General features: G+C 47.3%; 1 pseudogene; it reads right to left on the minus strand.

Moving 5' to 3' along the window:
• Window positions 1-4,041: 4,041 nt before the first annotated feature.
• On the minus strand, window positions 4,042-20,450 carry LOC125097387 (uncharacterized; annotated as a pseudogene).
• Window positions 20,451-22,399: the final 1,949 nt, after the last annotated feature.

A 22,399-nucleotide genomic window follows, 5' to 3' on the forward strand; every position in this document is an offset into this window, starting at 1 on the left:
TTGGAAGGAGATAGTGGATACATTTAGTGAGGAAGGGTCCAAATGGTGTTGAGAATAGGCAGGAGGTGAGAGGGAGGAGGCTGGGAAAGCTCTGCTTTCATTCACTGAGATGTAAGAAGAACATGGGAAGTTGGAAACACTGCTGTAAAGCCAGAGACCCGAGTCCCAATCTGTCTTCTACCAATTCCCAGTTAATACCTTGTGCAAGTCAATGAATCTCTTTCAGCCTCTGGCTTTTCATTTGTAAAATGGAGATAATAATTCCTTCTTTCAAAGTGCACATGTATGGACCATGCATATAAAACACACCCACCAGTGTCTGGCACATAGTGGATGCTCAAACAGTTTCTCTTTCCCTCATAGGAGTAATGTTCATACTTTATCCTCGGTAAGCAACAAGCCAGGAGGATACATGTGCGTGACCCAAGGCAGGATAGTACATGTTGCACTCTGATTCTGCAACTGGACCTTTCCCCATGTGGCCCCCAGCACCTTCTATGGCCATGATGCCCCTTCTGCTCTTTCTTCTCTCATATGCCATTCCAACCCTCCAGACAGATTGTCCATGGGCCAAATCTTATCCTCTCTACTCTGCCTGTACCACACTGTATTCCAAACAGAATGTTTTCCTGGCTGATTTATTTGCCAATGAGTCTTGCCCTGGAAAAGCTTCTAGTAGTCTCCCTTCTGCAGGGTAGCCCCTCATCCAACAGAGAAAAGGGAAGGAAGCAGCAAAGAAAGGCAGAGGAGTGTCTGCGGGATCAGGGAAGAAAATAGGTTACTGTCTATATTCTTCTCTAAAATTTTGATGGATTCCTGTCTCACATTGAGGTCTTTCATCCATTTAGAGTTTACCTTTGTGTACGGTGTAAGAGAATGGTCGAGTTTCACTCTGCTGTAAACAGCTGTCCAATTTTCCCAGCACCATTTATTGAAGAGACTGTCTTTGTTTCCATCGCATATTTTTTCCTGCTTTGTCGAAGATTAGTTGACCATAGAGTTGAGAGTCCATATCTGGGCTCTCTATTCTGTTCCATTGATCTATGTGTCTGTTTTTGTGCCAATACCACACTGTCTTGGTGATCACAGCTTTGTAATATAGCTTGAAATCAGGCAACGCAATGTTCCCAAAAGACTCCATCCCCAAATTACCAGAAGTCATACAGCAATTCAGTAATATGGCAGGATACAAAATAATGCACAGTAATCAGTTACTTTCTTATGCACTAACAATGTAACTATAGAAAGAGAAATTAGAGGATCGATTCCATTTACTACAGCACCAAAAACCATAAGATACCTTGGAATAAACCTAACCAAAGAAGTAAAGGATCTATACTCCAGGAACTACAAAACACTCATGAAAGAAATTGAAGAAGACACAAAAAGACAGAAAAATTTTCCATGCTCAGGGATCGGAAGAATAAACATTGCTAAAATGTCTATGCTGCCCAGAGCAATCTACACTTTCAGTGCCATCCAGATCCAAATACCAACAGCATTTTTCAAACGCTGGACGAATTTTAAACCTAGATCTCTATGTACTAGCTTGCTTGGAATGTTCAGCAAGTGATAGGATCCATTAAGCAGCCCCTCTTCTCCTCGTCTCCATCCAGCCCCTCCTATATAGGTATCAATATCATCCGGTCCCAGATACATCTTTAGAGGATCCTAGTTCTCTGTAAACTGACTTGCAATAGAAATCTCTGTACCTTCTGCCCACTGGTTGTGGTCCTTCTAGTCCAAGACATAAAACAATCCCAGACTCCTATAGCTGGTAGCCCTTCATGTAGAAGCAATGCTTTTCATGCTTTTTCCTTCCTCCCCCACTCCCCATCCTCCACTGGCAAACACACCTGAGATCTTCTTAGACATTCTTACAGTTCCTCCAGCTATAGCCAGACTGCTAAGACTTTAGGATCCAGGTCAGAGTCATCTGAATTTGTTCTACTTTTCCTTCTTCATGAAGTGCCTAATTCTGAACAGTTCTCTAATGGGTCTGACCAGAATAGGATGATCATTCCCACCTGTCCCTACCTTAGTAAACTCTTAATAATACGGTACAAGATCTCAAGTGGCCTTTTGTGCATGTGTATTTTGGGTCATCTACTTAGGTACCAGGCACATTTTAGGCTTTCAGTAAACTATCACTGGCTAACCAGATGCATGCATGCACAGATCTGTTATGCGGGTGGAGCATGATATTCTTGAAAGTACAATCATAAAAAATAAGGACATTGTACTGGGTTGTATAATCCCCAGTTATAATTCCCAATTTTGGGTTCCAAAATTCATGTCCACCTAGAACCTCAGAATGTGACTTTATTTGGAAATAGGGCCATTGAAGATAAAATTAAACCAGTTAAGATGGGATCATACTGAAAGGAAAATTCTCTATTTGGAAAACAAACACTGCATCTTATAAGAAGAGGAAATAGAAGAGGCATATATACTGAGGGGAGATGATGTGAAGGTGCTCAGGGAGAACACCATGTGAAGAGACTGGAGGGCTGCAGTGGCAAGTCAGGAATGCCAAGGACCACCAGCCACCACCAGAAGCTAGGAAGAGACAGCGGATGATAACCCTTTGGAAACTTCAGAAAGAGCATGACCCTGCTGACACCTTGATTTCATATCTCCAGCCTCCAGAACCGACAGAATACATTTTTGCTGTTCTAAACCACCCAGTTTGTGGCAATTTGTTATAGCAGCTGCAGGAATTGAATACAGATATAGTAAATGTTTCACTCTTTCTTTCTTATATTCAACGTGGGAGGATTCTATGAGAGTATTGAAGAATATTTAACAAAGTTAGGAGAGGGTTCAAATCATGGTTTTATCGCGTGACCCTAAAAAGTAATCTCACTTCTTTGATCCTCAGTTTGATCACTAGCAAAATAGGGACACAAATATACAGCATGCAGAATTCGTTTAGGGACCAAGAGTGATAAAGAATAGGAAAGTGCTTTACAAACTATAGAAACTTTTCAGGTATCGGTTATTTCCCCCCTTTATTAAAGATTTTTATTTGTTTATTTGACAGACAGAGATCACAAGTAGGCAGAGAGAGAGAGGAGGAAGCAAGGCTTCCCTCTGAGCAGAGAGCCCGATGCGGGGCTTGATCCCAGGACCCTGGGACCATGACCTGAGCCAAAGGCAGGTGAGCCACCCAGTGAGCCACCCAGGCGCCCCTCGCCTTTTTTTTTCTTAAGTAGGTTTCTCTATAGGGCTGCCTATTTTACTTTCCCCCCACCAAAAAACAAAACAAAACAAAACAAAAAAAAACAAAAAAGCTCAAGAATATATTTATGAATTCTACTATTTTGTTGATTTTTGAGTTTACTTATTATCCTTGTCTTTTTTTAATTGTCTTGTTTTTCTCCTAAGAATGGCGGTGAAGGCAATGGAGTCCAAAATTATTCTAACAGTAATGTGTCACATGTGTAAAATACTTTACAATTCACAAAACTCTCCCGTGTGTGAGCTCTCTTGATGCTCAAGGCAGATCTGTGAAGAAAGCAAATTAGGTACTATTGTCCCCATTTTGCAAAATAGGTGCTTGGGGTTCAGAAGACATTGGCTAATTTACCCAAGGTCAAACAATCTAGTAGATAGTTGGAACAGAATTAATCCCAAAGTTTCTAACTCCCCATCCTAACTTTTTTTAGGCTACAGTTACTCTAAACTGATTTGGGTACTCCTGATAGAAATCTCTGCACTCAATCATCAGTTTCAAAGGCTAGATATTCACTCACCACACATCCTTTGTGTATCCACATGCTTGGAGATACACGTGAAGAAGACACAGTCCCTACACCTAAAGAGCTCACAGAAAAGTAACCTGATTATTATAATGTGCATGACAAATTATATTTGCCACAAGCTCCAAGAGAATGAAGATACATAATAAAGTTGATAATAAGTCACATTTATCGAGAACTCATGTCTCTGTTTCTGTTTCTGTTCTAAGCACATTATGTACCATATTGCCCAGTGTGTAACAAGAGTTTAAGTCAGCAACCATTATTTTTACTATAATTTTTAAAAATAAGATCAGGGGTTGTTATCTGAAAAAAAAAAAAAAAAGCGGGGGGGCAGAATATTTAAATTTTATATTATCCAGAGCAACACAGTAGAGTAGAGGAGCAACTAGCCATCTGGGGAACTGGGAACCGAGGGGGAGATGCTGGAGTGGAGTCTCCAAGAACAATTGAGGACTTGCAGACAGGGAAGGGAGGAACATTCCAGACAGGGCAGGAGCACTTGCAAAGACCTGGGCCCGGAGCAGAGGGAAGGGAGAGGCAAGGAAAGGAGGCATTGCCCTTTGGGCAGCCAGAGACAACATACAGAAGAGGAAAAGGAGGTGGTTTCCAGCTAGAAAGCAGCAGAGGGTGGGGCTCTCCCTGTGCCTGACCCAGGCACTGAGGGTGAGGCCCAGATTTTCCAAGGCTATTTGTTTGTAGGTTACATTTTTCCTGAACAGAATCCAAATTCCTTTGTTTTCACAAAGAGCACCATAGTTTCCAAAGAAAAGAAAAAACAGACTTCTTGGTCCAAGGGCTTTCCCTGAGAAATATCCTAATGGCTGCAGGCCAAGAAAGGGTTCCACCAAGTGTTGCACTCAGAGAACAATAGAGCAAGAGGCTGGAATCTTCTTCAGAGCCTACAAGAAAATGGGACTTCGAAGTCATTCCCCAGGAGATTTTTATGTCCTGTTGGTTCTGCCCCAACCAAACCCTCCTACTTGAAGTTCCCAGAATACTGCATGCAGTGTGAAAAGTCTATGCCTTGGCAGGCACCGTCACTTATACTGACAGTCCTTCCTCCTCTTCCCTTTAGATGAGGCCAGCCTAGAGACTCCTCCTCCATCAGCCTTCCCTGGCAACATCCCCCAAATTCTTGTCCCTACAGCAGGGTGAGTGGGTGGGTGAGTGGATGGCCTTGACTTAAGTGCTTATACAGACCCATGGACCCACCTCTGCCGGCAGTCATGCCACTGCCCTGAAATTATAGCACATCTTCCCCCCTAACCACTCCTACCCCATCTTTCATTAATTTTGTGAGCCAGTGATGGACCAGACACAGGAGGTAGGAGCAGTCCGCCCTGGGTGCAGATGATAAGGGGTACATTATTTGTAGCAAACTTTAACAAGTAAATGATTTTTAAATTATTTTTAAGAAGTCCACTGGTTTTTTTTTAAGATTTTATTTATTGTTTATTTGACAGAGAGATCACCAGTAGGCAGAGAGGCAGGCAGAGAGAGAGAGAGAGGGAAGCAGGCTCCCTGCCGAGCAGAGAGCCCCATGCGGGGCTTGATCCCAGAACCCTGAGATCATAACCTGAGCCGAAGGCAGAGGCTTAACGCACTGAGCCACCCAGGCGCCCCAAGAGGCGCACTGTTTTAATTGTCACCATGTGCAGGCAATTCTGAACTCTGTCAAAGACAAAATGTTCTTCCTCTCTGGGGCAAAAAGTATGTGGCAAAGGGCACACCCCCCTTGGTCTATCACTCATGGGAAAACTTTCCAATTCCTGCTGTCCAGGGAGAGAACCTGCTGTCAGTGATGGAATGTGATGTGGGGCAGAACCTCTAGTCAGTCACCAGTTACCCAGTAAGTTATACTGTGGGCCAGGTATCACTTTACACATATTTTACCCAATCTTCCCACTGATCCCAAAATATATGTACCTATCTTTGGTTGTTTGTCAGATGAAGAAACTTAGGCTCAAAGCAGTTAAGTGATTTGTCCAGGGTTCTCCACAGGGAAGTAGGAGAGAGAAATCTGGCCCAGATCTGTGTGGCCCGACATCCCTGCTCTCTCACCAGTGCCTAGAAGAGCATACACACCCCACACCGGGGGCTAGAACTCCTGGCCACACAACCTCTTCTTGGGGACTTCATAGCTTAACGGAGAAAGGAAATTGTGCAACTCATGATTCAGCTTAGCATGTGACAAATAGTTTTAGGAATAAGCCAGACCAACCCCTCACTGCGGCCACCTCTTTGTTGATTTAAATCTCAAGATCCAGGAGCAGGAAGAGGATTGGCCAAAGAAGTAATCAGCCACTGATTGGACTTCTACCAGACGCTCCCCTAGAAGCACACCCTTGTTCTCCTGCTGGAGTCTTAGCGCAAACACCTGTGAGGTGGGTCTCATTGTCCTGAGTTCTTTGAGGATTCTCAGAGGGGTTAAGTGACTAACTCAGGGTCACACACCAGCTAGTAGCCAGCAGGACCCAGACTGAAGCAGAAGGCTCTCTGACTGAGAAGCCTGTGCTCTGGGCACAGCAGCACCCTGATGGGGAAGGCGTGAGGAGGAGCCACAATCAAGGTCTTCTCAGGGAGGAGGCAATGTAGTAACGACAGAAAGGATAAGGAAGAGGAAATAACAGTTTGTTAGCTTTCTTTGGGGACCTTACTGTTTATAAGATGCTTTCCTACACACTATCTCATTGAATCCCCATGGATTTGGCAAGATGGGTATTACCTCCATTTCACAGTTGAAAAAATGGAGGCTTTAATAAAGCTGTATGATTTTCTTTCTTTTTTTCTCTAAGATTTTATTTATTTGTTTTTGAGAGCAAGAGACAGAATGAGAGTGAGCGTGAGTGGGGGGGCGGTGCAGGGGAGAGGTAAACTCCCCGCCAGGCGGGGAGCCCGATGCGGGACTATATCCCAGGACCCTGGGATCATGACCTGAGCGGAAGGCAGACTCCTAACCGACTGAGCTACCCAGAATTTTCTGGAGCTCACACTAGTTCATTGCTGAAAGAGTGCAGAGGAACTTCATCACACTTGTTCCGTGCATTTATTCACAAACAGGTACTTTTGCATTACATCTGATACTTGAAACACCCCAAGGAGGTAGGTTAGGCAAGTCTGAGGCTCTGCAGTTAACAGAAGAAGAAATAGAATTCAGAGAGGCTGAGGGACATACCCAAGAGCTGCAAATGGGGCCAGAGCACAGGTCCTTAGAGAAGCCTTCCTTTCCTATCAGCCCACATGGAACAGACCATTTATTTACTCCTTGTGCACCAAACTTATGCAGGGTTCCCGTTGCTTGGGAGTGAGCCTGTCTCTAAGAAGCCCCTCTAGCATATTGGATATCCAGGTTCCCCCTCCCTCTAGAAGCTCTTAGATCCCCCACTGGTGCCACCTCCTAGTTTTGACAGTAAAAGGCAATTCTTGGGGAGCCTGAGTGGCTCAGTTGGTTGAGCGTCTGACTCTTGGTTTCTGCTCAGGTCATGATCTCAGGGTTGTGAGATAAAGCCCAACACAGGGCTCCATGCTGGGCCTGGAGCATACTTAAAAGATTCTCTCTCTTCTTTTTCCTCTGCTCCTCCCTCCCCTCCCCACTCCCTCTTCTCCCTCCTCCCCCTATTCACCCCCCAGTTCCCCATGCACTGACTTGTGCTCTGTCTCTTAAAAAAAAAATAAAATAAAATAAAAATTTTTAAAAAAGCAATTCTCTCAGAACTGCCCTTTTAAAAAGTTCTCCTTGGGTTCTAAAGAAAGGTATAAAATTGCTCCTCTACAAACACATTTCAAGGTTTCTTGACCAAGATCCTATAATTATAAGAAATAAAGCCAGGAAAGTAAAGGCTGAATAATTTACAAAGCAAGAATATCAATTATGCGCTATCTTGAGCCAGAATTCATTTGGTTCCTGAAAAACAAAAGTTAGCATGTTCGTGCTTTCAGAGACATCGTAGGCAGTCAGTGACCCCCAAAGACAAGGCAATGTGATGGTAAGTGTCTGAGCCTGAGAATGATTAAGTGTACTAGAAGAGAAAAATCAAGGCTCAGAGAGGTTAATTAACATGCTGAAGGTCACCCGGTGCTCCTTGGGGTTGAAAATGAAGATAGAATCTGAGTCCAAGTTCTTCTGCCTTGACGTTGTTTCCCTGCTCTTTTGGAGTAACGTGTGTATTTATCTGCCCCTCCAGACTGAGTAAAAGCAAAGCAGAAGACCTCAAACTGCCTGGGCGGCTTGGGCCCCTGGTTCTCCCTTAACTATCCTGGATCCCATAATCCCTATAGTTGGAATGTTACACGTGTGAGGCAGCCCTGAGACAAAAGAGCTTCCAGATCACCCTCTTTTATTCTGCCTTATTGTATCAGATAATGTCACTGTTCCAACCACATTCCCTTGGGATTCTTTTGAATTGTTTCCCAGGGTGGGGAGGGGTGCCCCCACCTCTGTGAGCCTCCATTGGCCAGTGCCAGCAGCTACTCCTGGGGAAACCATCAGGTGCCACAGTTCCCTGGCCTTGGGTGGGGATGACTCTGGGATGTAACCCACATTCCAGAGACCCCCCCCCCCCAGGAGAGTAAGCTGAACCTCCCTCCCCCTGCTGATGGCGTCTCAGTGTCATCCTCAAACTTCCAGGGAAAGTAACTTAGATTTCAGTTAAAACAACTGTGGGATGGATTAGACAGATTCCTTTATAAAGAATAAACACTAAAATGCCACCTATTTGACACTCAGAAAATCATTCTTTGTTCTTTTTTGATCATTGAAACTCATTTTAAAAATCATATTGTTCTTATATTTTGGTCCATAGGCCTCCATTTGTTGCCGTCTAAAAGCTATCAAAATATGACCAAGGTATTCAGTCCAGTTTCCCGGCTGATCAACCACGTTCCATTCATTCACTCATTCACTCACCCACAGTGGGGCTGAACTCAAAACAAGCTGCCATGGCTCATCTTATCTCACCTACCAAATTATCACCTGACCCCAGAAGCTGCCACTGAAAACAAACCAAGACCTACCCCCAGACACTGTCCCTGCTGTCACTTCAGCCATGGTCTTGTTCCTCAATGTGCCCAGTTGTTTCTGCCTCAGGGCCTTTTCACTTGCTGCCAGTTCTGCCTGAAATGAACTTCCCACAAATCTCTACCTGGCTCCCTCCCTCATGACATTCTGGCTTCTGTGAAATGCTGCTTCTTCAAAGAGCCTTTCTTGACCTCACCACCTAAAAATCATCTGCCCATCCCCCACTCCACCCAACTGTTATGGTCTTGCTCTTTCTTCATAATATTTATCACCAGTTGAACTGATATATTTATTAATTACTTATTTACTGTCTTTCTCCCCCAGGACAACGTAAATGTTCTGAGAGATCTTTTGTCTACCTTGCTCACTGCTATATCCATGATGTCCAACTAGCACCTGGGGGACAGGAACCAACATTTTCGGAATAAACAAAGAATTAAAAACAAACTTTTTTCTCCCCAGCCTCCTTTTTATAAAATAAAACCTTCTCAGGGTTAGATTACAAAAGGAAAGGTCTGGAATCTGGGAGATCTACAGTTTCAATCCCATGAGGAAGTCTCTATTACCTATGGATCAAGGAACTCTCTACCTCAAGAACCTGCAGTGGCTCCCTATTGCTTCAACAGGGAACAGTTGTCCATAAGAGCTTATACCATGGGTGAAGTCATAAGACTATTACAGTAAAATAACCTGACAGTGACCTGTGTGTATATGGGTGCATATTTAGTTCATATACATTTACTAAATGCTTGCTGTATGCCAGGCACTCCGCTGAAAGAATATAAAGATGTGGTTCAACCCCAACCACCATAATTTTGATAGTAGTGGTGGTGGATGTCCAGGGAGGCCAAAAATGGTAAGAGAAAGTGACAGAGCCAGAGAGAGAGAGAGGTTTGCGAACAACACTTAAGTGTTAACTAATACCAGGAGATACTTCTACATAGGCAGGCAGGGAAAAGGAGTCAATTACATTTGTCTGGTTATAGGAGGGGTCCAAAAGACTTCCCTAAGGGAGCTGCATTTCAGCTGAATCCTAATGATGGGAGCTCACCCACCAAACGGGGAAGATGGGGAGTAAGGGCTTTTAGGCAGAGGAACAGTCTGAGCAAAGTCCTGGAGGGATGACACATTTGGGAACTATAGATGACAAAGTTGACTGGAAGTGTGGACCATGACAGACCCAACTAAGAGGTGGTAAGCAGGGTGTTTAGACAAAAGACACGGCACTTGGAGTCAGACAGACCTGAGTTCAAGTGCTGGCTGTGTCATGAGCAAGACACTCGTCTCTGGGCTCAAGTTCCTAGGAAGTAAATGAGCTGGGGGTGGGGGTCAGATCATCAGCTCTGCACTGGAGACAGAGGTGAGGAGCTAGACCCAGAAGCTCCAAGGAAGCTAATTTTGCTTAAAAACAAAATGCCGAAAACTTTGTCCTTTTGCTTTGATTTGTTTTGAATCATTATACTTAAATTATTTTGAATCTGAAACTCTTATTAAAAGGATGTGAGCATGTTGTTTATTGAGGGTGATCTGGGTTATAAAAGAGGCAAAGAAACCCTGGCGGGGCTGATCTTAAAGACCCCTCTGCCTCTAGCCTCCAGTCCTAAGATAACCGACAACTAGGCACACAGGAAAACGCAGAGTGGTGCCATGACTCAGACACTGAACTTGGGAGTCAGACCCAAATTCCAACCCAGACTCTTCCCCTTATTCTCTGGTGAGACCGGCAAGTGAATGAACTTGGTAAAGTGTCAACTTCTTCCACGGCATATTTTCCCCACAGGCTTATTGGGAGGTTTATTTGAAACCATGGAATTCCAAGCAACTGGCACATAGTAGGTGCCCACATCAGCTGAGGGTAAAGTCTTTAACTGCAGCCCAGTCTTCAATTTAAACAGAGGCCCCTTGAGTGCCTACCACACCCTGAATGCTCCCCGCAGGCCATCTCATTTACAAGGAGAAACTCAAGATTGAATACTATGTCATCAGTCGAGTTCCCTGAATTGTCTAAAGATGGTTTTGACCCTTTAGAATGCATCCACGATGAATGATGGGAACTTAGGGTACGCTGCCTGGAATTAAAGCAGGCTTAAAACCTTTCTAAAATTTAAAGCTGTTTTTTATTACTCTGGAAACCTACCCACTGCACGCTCTTATTTCTAACCGTCATGTCCCCCACCCCCCCACTTTCCACATTTAACTCAAGACTTCAAATGCAAAAGCCAAGCTTGAAGTGTTCATAACATTTAAGCGATTAATGTAACGACAGCTTATACTCGCCTCCTCGTAGGAAGATCTACATTCTCTATTTAATGGCTTTAGCCATTTACAGCAAGAGCTAGCACAGGGACCCCACAGAGGGAGGGGAGGGGAGGGAGAATTCTGCAGCTCTGACCAAAGGTGGTGTAGTCATAAGCTAGCTGGGAAATGATTAAGTGATAAATACAGTAAATTGACCCTCAGTTCTGGGAACCCCACAGTGCATACAGTAATTCTCAGAGGCAGAAGCAATTATTATTAAAAAGTCTAAACCTTAAGGGTGGCTGTTTCAGTCTATTTAATTGGAAGATCACTAAATGCAGATAAGGAGGAACTCAGGTGTGGGAAGCACCTACAGACACCAAGGACTATCACCTTAAAATACTTAATGTCCACATTTCATGGAAGTAGTTGTAGCTGGAACCCCAAACAGACAAGAAGAGGGAAACAAACAATGTTGAGTACTTCCTGTGTACCAGGAGCACACTATGTGTACATAAAATATAATGAAGCACGTCTGGTGCTTAAGCATGCCTAACGAAGGCTAGTAAACTCAGAAAGGACTCCCTGACCTTTATTAAGGAAGTGACTGCTTGTTGTTCTTCCTGGATGTATCCCCATGGTCTAGCATAATGTCTGGTGCATCCAGTAGGAGTCAGGAACATGGAGGGTGGAGCCAGATTTTGTGGATGCAAACCCTACTCAGTAGCTGTGTGACCTTCAGTAAGTAACTCAACCTCTCTGTGCCTTGGTTTCCTACTTGTGAAATGGGAGAACAGTGATACCTCCCTCATACTGTAATTGTAGCTTTAAATAAGCTAATAAGTGCAAAGTGCTTAAGACATTGCTGGCAAACAATAAAAGTTGCACGCATAAACACTTGTGGACTTGCCAGATACTGGGGAGCTCATCTGTCCTCACCCCCACCCTGTGATGTAAAGTGTAATAAAGCTCCCTTTTCCAGGTGGGGTAACTGAAGAAAGTACACCTGCCAGGTCAGCTAGTTCCTAATTGGCCCAACTTAAATTCCTACCCAGGCCCGCCTAACATTAAGGGAAAAACATACCATTTAATTGGTTTTTTCAATATTCTAGGCCTTCACAGATAGGAACGCATTTACTTCTCATAGCAATTACATGACATAAGGGTTGCTTACCCCCATTTTACGGACGCAGAAACTGAGGGTGAGAGCTTAAGTCATTTTCTCAGGGCCTGGTGGTTTGCAAATATCAGCGCGGGACAGATTTAAGCCCAGGCCTGACACACTGTCCATCCCAACACAAGGAGAGGGCCTCTGGTCCCAGGTGCCTGGGGCAAGCGTTCCCATGTCTTCCTAGCCCCTGCTGGGACTAGGGGTCGGAGTGTCGGCTCCTGAGCAGGGGATAGTTCTAATCGGCCTTTCGCAGGGCACTGTCCTGGCGCTGGGGTCCTGCGCACGTCCCCTCTCCCCTCCAAGGGACGTGGACAGGAGCTAAGGCACGAAGCATCCCATGCGTTCCCACTGCTGGACCGGGCCGGGGCCCCGCCTGCGTCGGCGGGGCTGGGCTGTCCACCCCCTGCCCTCCCAGCCGGTCGCCCGTGTGTCCCTTTCACTTTTAGCCCCAGCAGCTCCGGTAGCCTGCGGATTATGCAGAATAGTCCCCACTTGGCTGGCTGAGTGACAAAGCGCAGCAGTAATTGTCCGATGAAACCTATTTGCAAACAGGGCGCCCCACTCCTCCAGCAGAAAGCACCCCAGGGCAGGGAGTCCGGAAATCGCTGTTCTCCCCACCCCCACCCGACCCCGCTCTGCTTCTGCTCCCCTTGCGTCTAGGTTCCGGCCTCAGTTTGCCCGTCTGTGTAAATTGTGTCAACAGTGCTTCTGCCCCAAAGATCAAAAGGTGAAGGGTTTGGAAACAGCCTGAATTTCTTTGAAGTCCCCTCTTTTCAGCGAATAAGGTAGAGTTTTAGATTCTTTTCCATCATTACTTGTTTTACTACGAATCTATACTTTTTAATTTGAAAAGGAGTAAAATTGTCACCGAGGAAAAATAATCTTTGGTTTATCCTGTGGTTCCCGGCCCCCTGTTTGAAATCTCCAAGGAAGCTCTGGAAGGCCCTTTCAACTCCCGCTGTTAATCTGATTCGTTGTGGTTATTTTTTATTTTTTTTTTCTTTACCGTTAAGACCTTTTATGAGCTCACTGATGACAGGAGAGGTGGGGGAAAGACTGCGTTTTGCAACCAGATATGTTCGGTTAGAATTTCTTGTTCTGCCATTTTTTTTTTTTTTTTTTTTTTTTTGCCTGTGGACCCTCATCAAGCCAATTAAACCTCCTGGGCCTCATTCTCGCGTCTTTAAAATGGGTAGAATACCCCTGGCAGGTTTGGTTATTTGTCAAGGGCTTGCCGGGTGGTCAAGGGATGGGGATGCTAAGGGGTCCGGGTTCTGAGGGTCTAAGCCTGGGCTTCTGCTCCCGTGGGCTCCTCCTGGCTGCCCCGCGAGCGACCCGCCCACCCCCAGAGCTGGGCGCGCCGGCTCCCAGGCTCCCAGGCTCCCACGGCTGCGGGTGGCACCAGTGCCGCCTCCTCCGCCCGCCCGCTCTGCCCGCGGGACCCGCGGCGACCTGCAGGCGGAAGGCCGTGGCTTTATTTACACGGAAAGCAGCCGGTGGAGGCTGGCCATGTATGGACGAAACGCGGGCGGGCTGGCACCAGCGCCGGGGGAGGCCTTCTCCTGATAGGAATCTGAATAAATCAACACGCGAATGAAAGAATGCGTTGAAAGGGATCACAGAAACACGACCCAAAGGCGGCCTTCGGAATCAGCCCACAGGCCCCGTCCCATTTGATAGTTTGGCCTACCGAGGCTCGAATGATTCGCGAGTTACTGCCAGGCCAGGCCTCCTGCCTCCCAGACCGCACTGTCCTCGGGTCTCCTGTGTGGCACGACTTCGGGTTGAACAGGGAGTAAGATCTAGACCCTAAGCCAAGGAGAGGAAGCCCCCCACCATCCCCCCACACCCCGCTTTATGAGCACCAACGACGTGCTAGGCACTGTTCGTGTGTTATTTCATCGACCTCTCACACCACGCTTTGAGGAAGGTCCTCCTATTTTTCATCTGGGGAAACTGGCTCAGAAAAGCGGTCACTTGCCTAAGAACACAAAAGCCTGTAGGGGGAACAGCTGGGATTCAAGCACAACTCTGTCCCAGGCTCTTCTCACCCAAACGTGCTGCGGGGGAGGCCCCAGGGTAAAACACAAAATGCGGGGTTGCGACGTCAAGAGAGCCGCGCGATCACCCGGCTGTTTCGGGGAGCCGCCCCTTCCCTGGTTTTCTTTCCCAGGCAAACTGGGCGTCCAAAGCCTCCTCCAGTTGTACCTGTCAGCTGATTCGCCGCTGCCCCACCCGATCGCCTGATTTAGCAGCCGGAAGTTGCACTCCCGGTGACCGCTGACCCAGAGCCCCTAGTCGATTCATTGCCAAAGCTAATGTCCTGGCTGGAAGACACACAGGTGCGCCCAGGGCGCGCATTTCTCCGGTCTCCGCCCGAGTTACCGCCCGAGTTACCGCGCCGCATCCGGTCCCGGAGCAATTGAAACTGGTCCAGCCGCCCCTTTCCCGACAGGGCCCCGCCCACGCCCACCCCGCGGAGGCTCAGAACAGCTTTCTTCACTTTCCCTGGCCCAGCTCTCCTGCCGGGGGCGAGGAATGGAAGCTGGTTGCTCAATGTGCCTGAGGATTGTTCTGGTTCTCATGCTATTTGTCGACCAACCACGGGGGGCCGGGGGAGTGGGGAGGGGTGGCGGAGGGGCGGGGTGCAGCTCAAGCCACCCAGCAGGTACTGAGGCTTGCACACCCAGGTCCACTGAGCAAGCCCTTAGGGGTTCCTCGTGTGACATCTTGGCCCTGTGCATGGCCCTCCAGAGTCAAGTCTGATGGAGAAAGTGGGCAGGATGTCCAAGGCAGCCCTAGCCCTCTAGGTCCATCCAGCCAAGGGGGAGTGTGGGAGGCTGGTTTTGGGGCTTGGCCTAAGGCTGGCTCACTCTCCTCTTCGTGGCTCTCCATCAGCAAATGCCCAATACCTCTGAGAACTTCCCCTGAAGCCTCAGTTCCTTTGCTTTAGACCTCTTGGCCAAAAGGAAGGCTTGAGCAGAAAAGCCAGTCAAGTGACAGAAGGAATTGACTCACAGATATTTTTCTAGTACTAGGCACTATACTAGGCCCTGGGGATACCACCATGACCCAAACCCAGTTCCTGCCTTCACCCTGTCTCAGACTATTGAGGCATTAGGCAAGGAACAGGTCACTTTCATCTGGGGCCGGGAACCATTTCTCAGAGTGCTTCTGGGAGAAAACCCTAAACTGGCTGGGAGGGAGAGGTGGGAGGCATTAGAAGAGACTTTCTCAGATTGCAGACACTGCCCTTTTCCTTCCTTCTTCCACCTTTTTGCATGCATTTCTGGATTACCTGAATCATGCTAAGAGCTCGGGGAGTACCTGGTAGTTTTCAAGGGACAGCACATTATGGCTGTCGTGGTGTAGGGGTTAAAACTCTAGGGCTCTGGCTGCAGCCACTTACTTTGCCCTAGGTGATTTGTATAACTTCTCTGAAAGTCAGTTTCTTCATCTGTAAAATAGGGTTAGTGATAATACTGGCTTCATAAGAACAAGGCCTGGCCTAAGGTAGGCATCAGTGAATGTAATCTATTGTATTACTTTGTTGTGGTTCACATGTTTCTTCTGATCGCCTGACGACGCCCTACAGCACAGGTAAGTTCATACCCATTTTACAGATGAGGAAGCTAGCTTGAACAAATCAGCAGGATTGCCCATGCCTGGTAAGTTTTCAAGACCAGGACCCTGGGGGACGAATGGGCTCCCCATGGAATTCGGGGAGATATTTTGACCTCCACCCGCCCTCCCTGAAACCCCAGATGACTGGCTGAAACGGAACTGTCTGGGGAACTTCCTTTGACCTAAATCCTGTCAGCTATCTCGGAACAGCAGCCAGAAATACAAAGAGCCCCGCCCACAGCACTTTTACCCCAAAAGGCACTCCATGCCAGGGGATTTCTCTTTCAAGGACTACTTTAAAAAGGGGAATGATAAATGCTAACTGGACACCTACTGTGTGCCAGATACCATACCGGGCATGCTCCTGCGGGCTATTTCACTTCCTGTGGGCAGGGAAAGGGGGAGGAAGGGGATCAGGAAGAGGAGGAGGTAAGAATCAACTTGCCCCCACTGCTCTCTATAATATAACTTGACATATGTACCTATAACCCTGAATGTTCCTTCTAAAAATGCAAATGCGGTGATGTTACTCCAACTCCCCCGCTTCAGATCTCTCAGGGGTCGCCCACTGCCTTTGCACAAAGTCCACGCTGCAGAAAGGCGTGCTCAGCCAGCCACGTTATCGCATCTGCTGTGCCCATTTATCTTCTAACCTCTGCACATGCAATTCCTGCTTCCTGGAATGTTCTTCCTAGCTCCTCGATTTCCTTTCCTATTTTTACCTTGGTTAAAAAAGATTCATCCTTCAGCTCTCGGCTTTAGATGGCACCTCCTCCAAGAAGCCTTCTTGTCCATCCAGACAGGGCTAGGCCTGTCTCTACTGTATTGTAAGTGCTTTCTTAATGGCCTGTCCCACTAGATGGTGAGCTACTTAGGGACAGGGGCGATGCTTTGTTTCTGCGTCCTCAGCACCAAGCATGGTGTGGCTCATTAAATGCACTCAGTAAATGTCGAATGGATGGATGAGAAAAGGTTGAGCATGAAAATTATTCCCATTTAACAGAGGAGAAAGCCAAGTCTCAAAGAGGGCAGAAATGCCTATCTAAGGTCAGACAGCTGGTTAAGGGGTGAGTTAAGCTAGAGATAAATCCCTGCGGATTCACTCAGTGTTCAGTCACCATTTCACTTATATTAATGATAATACAGGGGCACCAGGGTGCCTCAGTCAATTAAGCATCTCTTAGTTTCAGCTCAGGTCATGACCTCAGGGTCTTGAGATTGAGTCCCGTGTTGGGCTCTAGGCTCAGCACAGAGTTTGATGGAGATTCTCTTTCCCTTTCCATCTCCCCCACCTCTTCCCTCCACTGCTCCTGTGTGTCCTTTGGCGAGCTCTCTCCCCAAATAAATAGATAAGTCTTAAAAAAAGGAAGAAGAAGATAATACAAACTGCTTCTAAGATTTCTCATCAAAGTTGCTTCTACCACTGGTTTTCAATATTGCGCAGAAACAGGACCCAGGTCCTATTAATACATGATGTGATAATTATAAACACTAATCATCAAATCTATAGGTAGTCCCAGGAGCCTGAGACATATTATACCTCATAACATCTTCGAGAAGTCAACATTGTGAAGTCTATTTAACAGATTAGAAAGCTGGTTCAGAGGGGTTCAGTGCTTTGCCCAAGGTTCCAGCCTTCAAATCCAAGTCAGTCTCCAACTCTAAAGTCCAAGTTCTTTCCACCTCCCCAGGCAGCCTCCTGACCATGACCCTGAAACCAACTCTCAAGTGGCCCTTGTGCTCCAACTGGGCCCCTTTTCTCTCTTGATGGGATACAGATGAGACTCTGTAACTATTCATGGTCCTCTGGGCTTGGCCCAAGTGTCATACTAAGGCTGGCATTTTTCTCTGGTCACCCTTCTCTTCTCCCTTTGGGTTCCAGCATCTTCCCTGGCTCTACCTCTGGGGAAAAGACAAGGCATGGGAAGCAGTCATTGTTCCTTGTTCCAATAAATGGCCCCCTTGAGAACCAGGCAGGTAGGGGCAGATCTTCACATTCTCAGATGTCTCAATAAACAAACTCTTTTGCAATTATACACACCCTTGGCCAGAGCTCCCACAAACTTTCCTGACTCCTAGGAACTGTTCCCCAACTCTAGGGTCACTCCAAGAGCTTCCTTAAGGTGTCTGCATTAATGTATTTGCTCAATGTGGCTCTTTTAGTGAACAGCACTCCCCGTGGAGCCCTGGCACTTTTTCAACTCTCTGAGAGGAGGGGCTGCCCTGAAGATCTGTTCTAGACTAGAAGGTCCATGAGCCAAGTGCTACCTCCATCACCTGACACATGGTAAGCCCTTAGTAAGTATTTGTTGAACGGCTAAGTAGCTAAATACCAAAAAATCCATTCATCTCTTAAAATATGCTTCTAGTGCTCTACTTAGAGATAGGATGAGAGCATGTTGAGTCAAAAGAGACCCTAAAGGAAAAAAATTACCTACTTGAATCCCCTCATTTTATAGAAAGGGAGACCCAGAGAAAGGAGATTCAGAGTTCTGGGAAGAATCTAAAGTATAACCCGAGCTTCCTGATTTTTGCCCAGTCCCTTCTCTGTGTTGGGACCCTGCTCAAATGTCATAAACATAGTCCCATTTTATCGTCACAGACACCATCTGGGGACGGGAGTAAGGAAGAAAGAGCAGTACCACTGCCAAACACCACAAGAAAACACTGGAGCTCAGAGGTGAAGTGGAGGATACCCAAGGTCACACAGCCAGAGTCTGGGGCTTCCTCCACCACAGCCATGCCAAGAGCTCATTCTCCCCCAGTCTCTCTGCCCGTTGCTCTCTGCTTTTATGAGCCTTAAAAGAGATTTGGAAAGAACAGGCTCATCTTTTTTATTCCCTCCACTTCCGGAAGGTTTGGTCAATCTGCCTGCCCAGTGCAAAAACTAAGACCATTCAGGTATTCAGAACTGTCATCTCTTAAAAGGGCTAGTGGCCCAAATGCTTGTCTCAGAGGCCAGATGGTCTCAAGTGGCGCTGAGGACTTCTCCTTGCTACGGTGACACTGTAAGTGGGGACTCGGGGTCTTTGGGAGACTATTAGAGTCCATGTCCAATCTCAGAGGTCCTTCTGGACTCTGAGCACAGCAGGCCTTCCTGGTGATAGGCTCATCCACACCCCTGGCCCAGCCTTCACTGCCATGGCTGGTGGCACCCCAGCAGCAAAGAACTATCATTACAACAGAGAAAAGTCTCCAAAGGAGGCCAGTTGCCTTGGGAAAAACACCAAGAGAAAAAGCCAAATAAGTGAGAACAGCCATGCACTACCCTCCTAACATCACACTCAAGTGACCTGAAGCGAAGATTTTTATCTCTGGGACAAAACACTGCAGTTACTCAGGAATGAAAAGATAAAGCATTTCATTTTCTAAAAGAGCAGGGGCAGAGTCCATTCACGGCATCCTGGGTCCTGAATTAGAGGGAATTCACAACGTTAATTGAAAAATAAAATATCTCACCAATGACTTGAATGGCCTGCCGTTTGGCCAGCACCGGGCAGGAGCCTCTGCTCTGCTCCACAGCAGCAGAAGGATATCGAACAAATGGTGCCCCCTTCCTACATCTGTCTTGGGGGCTGAGCAGTGATGCTCATGGTGCCCCCTCCGCAGGGTTTGTGGGCATTAAGCGAGATCATTGTTGTAAGGCACCCGGCACCATGACCGGCACAGAGTGGGTGCTAAACAAATATTAGTTCCTTTTCTTTTTCTTTTTCTTTTTTTTTTTTTTAAGAATAGGGAATGAATTGTGCTTTGGAAATAGAATAGTCATGGAAAAACCCAAGGGCCCCCAGTGAAGTAAAGTTCCACCAGGACTAAACAGAGCCATTTCCCAGTCATTTGTTCAAGGACCAGCCCTCACCCATGTGACTGGCTTCCCACACCGAGGGCTTGTATGCTTCCTTTCCTGTTCTCCTTGCATGGGGCCTTGCCAGCAAAAATGCACTTAGCTACTCAAAATGCAATCATTACGACTCACCCAGCAGGCACAGCAACGCGCTGGCTGACATGTGCGTACACATACGAAAAATGCATGCAATGTGAGGCAGCCCGATAAAGCGTGTGGCTCCTGTCCACGGACCTTCAACCAGATGGCAGGGCTGCGTGGAGAGAGCCGGAACTTCGCAGCTGGATCCGTGTGGGCCCTGAGCTGTTTCCTTCCTTTTGACAGTGAGTGGTGTGATCCAGGGCAAGTCACTGGAAGTGTCAGTCTGAAAAGTATTACAATACTGAGTGTTGGGTCTTGTTGTGAGGATCCTAGGAGACAATGTCTGTAAAAGAATGTTCTAGATCACTTAAAGAGAGTTATTGTAGAAACGCCAAGAATCTGACATGGGACGGGAGTCCCGTGCTGAGCCCACCTTCTTTATAGTGTTTTACCCAATAAAGTGGACTCCTCTGTTACTCAACTCCTTTGGGGCTTTTGCCTCTGAGTGGTAAGACTTAGACCCTAGCTGGCTTTGCTCTGTTCTGGACCTCTTTCTGTTTTGCCTCAGTAAACGAGCCAGCCCACCATCTGAGTGGGAATGCCGTGTTTCCCGCCTACGTCTCCCTCCACCCACCACCGACACTCCCCATTGCCCAGTGCAGACTGGGGATGGCGGGTCCTCCGAGAAAGCTGGGAAAGAATCAAATTCATCTTCAGCCTCAAACCTCTTCCCCAACTCTCTCCCTCCTTCCTCTGCCTCACTGGGGCCTGGTTGGGTGGGAGGACGGGCAGTGAGTGGGAGGGCAGGGACAAGGAAGGGCATGAGAGTGACCCTCTGGGTACAGACCTGGATCCGGATCCCGGGCAGATTATCTGGGAATGGGAACCAAACAACAACAACAAAAAAAGCACTGCAAAAACAGAAATTCTCTCCCTCCTCTCCTCTTTTTTTATTGGAAAAACTGTCAGGTGGAAAAGGAAGAAGGTCAAGTGAAGCAGTCCGGACCTGAGACAGGTTAGAATCTGAGAATCCTATCGGTAACTATTTTGCATAATGCTTTCCCCAGCTTGGTCTCATTTCAACCTTCACAACGTCTTGGTGAGGCAGATCCTCTTGGCCCATTCTGTGGATGGTAAGACTGAGAATAAAAGAAGCAAAGTCATTTGCCCGAGATCACACAGCAAGGAAATACCAGATATGGGGCTCAAACCTGAGTCTGCCTTCTCTAGATCCCAGGTTCTTGCTGTAATTGGGGTCATTTATCCATAGGACAAAAAAGGAATTCTGAGTCCTGGGCCCATCTCAGACTCTCCTCTATCCAGCCCCCACCACTGACAATCCATGTACCCAAGCAGCCTCGGTCGGGTGCACGTGAAGCTACTCACCAATTCACCAACTTACACTTGGGATTCATGCACTTGTCTGTGTATGTGATCTGGTTCTTTTAAAAAGACATGACATAACAAATACAATTTTAAAATCCATTGGGACATCACTTTTCACCAAAGGCTTTTTCTACTTTTTATTTGTAAAAGCCCCCTATACACAATTGGACACCTTGTCTGCCTCTCCAGCCCACCACCCCCCACTTTGTGCAGAACCCACAGAGGCCAGCCTCTCCTTTCTCTCTTCCTTTCTTCCCAGCACCTTCCCTCCTTCGGCAGGTTGGCTGCTACTGCCTCATCCCTCCAGCCTCTGGTCCTGCCTCCAGGAGTCTTCTCTGACCACCACTCCTCCAGAGTTGGGACACAGACCTGCTCAGCCTCCCAGTACCAGGGCCCACCACCTGCACAGCCCTGCTGTTCTGAGCTGGAAATGCCTGTTTCTCTGTCTGCCGCTACCCGTCTGTGAACTCCTTGAAGGTAGGGCCTGTACTCCCTAATTCCCAGCAGCAAGCTCAGCAGAGGCCCAGCAAGTGTTTCCGGATCAAAGGACGAATGAATCAACTCCTGCCCACCTTCCAGTAGTGCTTGCCTCCCTCTTGACTTGAAACCCTGCTTTTTCAGCTGTACACTCTGTCCCTTTGCCGAATCTGAAATTCTGGGGCAGGGGTGGGTGGGGAGTGCGGATGCTGTAGTGGGTTAGGTTGAATTATGTCCTCCAAAAAGATATATCTAACCCTCTGTACTTGGAAATGTGACCCTATTTGGAAATAGGGTCTTTGCAGACATCATTATGGATCTCAGGATGAGATCATTTTGGATTTAGAGTGGGCCCTAAGTCAGCCATGTGAAGGGGGAGGCAGGGGTTGGAGCGATGCTGCCATAAGCTGGGGGTGGCAAAGAATGGCTTCTCCCTTGGAGCCTTCCATGGGAGCACTGGGTTCTGGGCCTCTAGACCTGTGTGAACATAAATTTCTATTGTTTGAAGCCACCAAGCTTGTGGCGTTTGTTCCAGCAACCCTAGGAAACCCGTATTAGCAGCAACTGTGTCTCTCGTGGCTGTGATGTCCCAGCCCCCCCTTCCCCAGGCTCTTCAGAAACCTCGCCATGCAAACAGGCCTCGGTGAAAGCCTTATGAGGTACTGAGTCCCGAAGGCCTTGTCTGGATTTGCAGCTGGGTTGCCTATTCTAAAAGTTGACTGAAGCCAATGCAAGGTTATCCCAACCCCGCAGTCAGGTAAGTCAGTCAGCGTGGAAGACACTAGCATGCTGCCTAT

Source organism: Lutra lutra, chromosome 4, assembly GCF_902655055.1.
Source record: "Lutra lutra chromosome 4, mLutLut1.2, whole genome shotgun sequence".
In the NCBI taxonomy this organism is placed as follows: domain Eukaryota; kingdom Metazoa; phylum Chordata; class Mammalia; order Carnivora; family Mustelidae; genus Lutra; species Lutra lutra.